Below are 3,179 nucleotides of genomic sequence, written 5' to 3'. Positions count from 1 at the left end.
CGGGCTTCGCCGCTGCCAAGTAACCATGGACGTCCCTCTTGGAGCCTCGGTGTCTCATGAGGATGCAGCCCAGTTACTCTAGCAGAACCCAAGGAGTTAGAGGAGAGAGGGGCTGATTTTCTTCGTGTTTCAGTCTAGGGGCCTCTGCTCAGGAGCCGGTCCAAGGCCCGGGCTCCTTGTGCCTTTCCCATCCCGTGGGAGATTGCTTCCAACCATAGGGTCAGAGATGGCCACCGCCTCCCCCTATCCATTCTTTCCCAGGTGTTTGGGGGGGACCAAGGAGGTAGAAATCGCAACTTCCTTTGAAGGGCAAGCTGAAAGGTAGGTAGATCACCTCTCTTGTGCCCCATTGGCTAGAACTAATCACATGACCACACTTAGCTGCAAGGGAGACTAGGAAATGTAGTATTTAGCCTGGCAATGGCGAGCCTTATTAAAACTCAGGAATGCGTGTTCAGTTCCTAAAGGGAAGATGGCAGAATGCATACTCGGCAATAGCCAGCAGCCTCTACCCTGTACAATTCAGGGATATGATTCGGGAAGGTGCTCAGCCCAGGGCCAGGTGCATGGCTGATGCTCAGGAAGTATGCGCTGTTATCATTGGTATCACAGGTAAGTCCTTTACACTTTCCGAAGGGTTACAGGGACCCACTGAGCCCTGGGACCGCTCTGACTGCTTGGTGGGGCCCTCTATCCACGTCCTGCATCCTCTAGGTGATGAGAAGCACCGAGACACAGCAGCCCCAGCCCAAACCCTCAGGGCCCACACCCCAGGCCATGGAGGATCTCGGCCTCGTCTCTCCCTTCAAAGAAAAATACAGGAAAACTGCCTTGTCTTTGGGGCTCGGGGCCCATAAGGAGAGAAGGGTGACATGGGGGCCTTGCGGCCCTGCCCACGGCTGCCTCCACAGAGCGTGGCGACCTCTGCCACCCTAGGGGAAGAGGTCGGGGTCCACCTAGCGGCACTCGGGCTCTCAAACGCTGGTCGGAGGACCTGGCAAGCGTCTTTGCTTCTCCTAATGCAGCACCAGCTGATTTGAGCTCAGAAATATTCCCTCCCTAAGTATTTCCTCTGGAATGGAAGTTCTTCCCAGCCCAAGGAGAACTGATGGGTGACACAGCAAGGAGGAACATGACCTCCAGTGGGCACCATGTCCCTGTGGGTCCCTCACCCCTAGCCGCTGAGCAGAAGGATCTCTTCTCCTGCAGATGCTGGATTCAGCGTCAGGAGCTGAGACCCCCACATCAGACAGATCCTGGCTCTGCCTCTTAGCAGCCGTGCGAGCTGATCTCTCCAATTACGCGGGGACAAGCAGGGCATCTGTATCTCCATTTATTGGAAATATTTATAAAATAATCCAGGTGAGGCGCTGTGGAGAGAAAGGCCTCCATGAACGGTGCCTGCTCAGATCGGGGTTATGACTATTATTCTCTTCCATTCGTTCCAGTCCCTGACTGTCTTCCACCTGTCCACACCTCCCTGCTAGTGACGCCTTCCAGCCTGCGGTCCGCACGCTGAGCCTTTTCTTAGGTCCCCAGTCTGGGCAGGTCCCCCGCCTCTGCTAGCTTTGCCCTCTAGCTTTTTATTTCCCAGCACTTTCCACGATGGATTCATTGTGGGGGTGGAGCAGTGCCCTACAGATCAGGAGTCCTGGGGCAGCAGGGACTGTGATCATCCCGTTCACCCAGCGCCTGGCACAGGGCACAGCGCAGTGAGGATTCTAGTAATTGCTTGTGAAAAGAACGAATGGATGAATCAATGGACGGAAGGGTGAGTGATAAGGCATTTTGCCATCAGCCCGAGAATGCGTATTTTAGAGCAGAGTTTACAAACTTGAAAAGACTCCGATTGGAATCTCACCTTTGTCGCCGAGTTGCTGGGTGACCAGAGGCAAGACTCTTCTTCCTGAGCCACAGTTTCCTCATCTGGACAATGAGGCTGGCAACACCTTCGTGGAGAATGGCGAGGCGTCACTGAGAGGATGGGGAAATGACGCAGAAACGCTGAGCACTCAGCTCATAGTCACTGCTCAGTAAGCGCCAGCTCTAGTAATGGCCATAGTGACGTTAACATCCTCCTTGAAACAGCAAGCAAGGTGTGCTCTGCACTTTTATGTCAAAATCCTCTGGACTGACCCACTCTTCTTGACTACTAGAAAGGCCAGGAATGGCTGATAAAAGCTTCTATTCATTCATTCATTCATTCATTCATGCACATGGTGAATCAGCACATATTTCCTGAGTGTCCTCTGGATGCCAGGCCTGAGGCTGGATGCTGGTGGTTGGGGGCAGAAAGGAGGGTCCTGTACCAAAGAGAAAACCATCAAGTTCATCCTCTGTGCAAAGGAAGTGGCTGAGACCCTCTGCCTGCATCCTGTCATCCCCCCGCCCCCCATGGCTGGTCCATCTGTGTCCTTTTCCTGTGCCTCTTTCATCCCGCCCGGGTGGAGGTTCTGTGCCCCCCACCCCACCTGCAGCCATTTCCTGCCCTTCTGTCATCTGCTTCCTTTGATCCCTTTGTCAAGAGACTCTTGGAAGCTTCTGAACCGTTGGCAACCCTGGCAACCTCCTCTGAGGGGCTGGGCCTGGCCTGCTGACCCTGAAGAGGCTGGGTCCAAAGTGGGCTTCTCTTGGGATGCTGCTCTGGGAGGCAGATGGCTTCTGGCCCCATTCATTCATTCACTCACTCACAGGTCCCACAAAGTAAACAAGATACTCAGTCTCTGCCCTGGGCACGAATCTGTTTACTCCTCGCTCTGCCCCTAAGAGGTGGGTCCAATTATCCTCCCCATTTCATAGATGAGAACACGGAGGCACCGAGAGATGGAGTTTGTCCCGAGCCCCACGGCTATGAACTTTGTTTGCCTGGCTTCAGCCCCCCGCACTGCTCTGTCCCTTGGTGAATGAATGGGGTTTGGGGGGGAGCTCTAGGCATCAGGACCCTGGACCCCCTCTGCTGCACCAAGTGGAGAATCTGCCTTTTCCCTGTTCTGGCCTCAGAGGATCTACCTGGGTGGCCAGGTGCTTTACGCTCCTCCTCCGGAGGGTGGGACACAGGAAGGAGAGCTGAGGCCTACCTTCAAGGGACGAGGGACGTCCTTCAGAGGACAGCTGTGCAGACACTGGGAGCCACCTGCCCTCTGCCACACGCCCCCTCCTGGGGCCCCTGGAGCCCTTCC

At 55.1% G+C, this 3,179-nt stretch overlaps 1 long non-coding RNA gene across 1 annotated transcript in view; it reads left to right on the top strand.

Annotated features, from left to right (window-relative positions):
- The window catches only part of LOC112484786, a 7,674-nt gene extending 5,479 nt beyond the window's left edge, over positions 1-2,195 (top strand). Inside the window, exon 2 of the long non-coding RNA XR_003048225.1 lies at positions 262-2,195. This is a non-coding gene — a long non-coding RNA (uncharacterized LOC112484786). The remainder of the gene's footprint in view (positions 1-261) is intronic.
- Positions 2,196-3,179: the final 984 nt, after the last annotated feature.

Source organism: Pteropus alecto, unplaced genomic scaffold, assembly GCF_000325575.1.
Source record: "Pteropus alecto unplaced genomic scaffold, ASM32557v1 scaffold67, whole genome shotgun sequence".
In the NCBI taxonomy this organism is placed as follows: domain Eukaryota; kingdom Metazoa; phylum Chordata; class Mammalia; order Chiroptera; family Pteropodidae; genus Pteropus; species Pteropus alecto.
The sequence above is the reverse complement of the archived record's forward strand: the minus strand, read 5'-3'. Positions and strand labels throughout refer to the sequence as shown.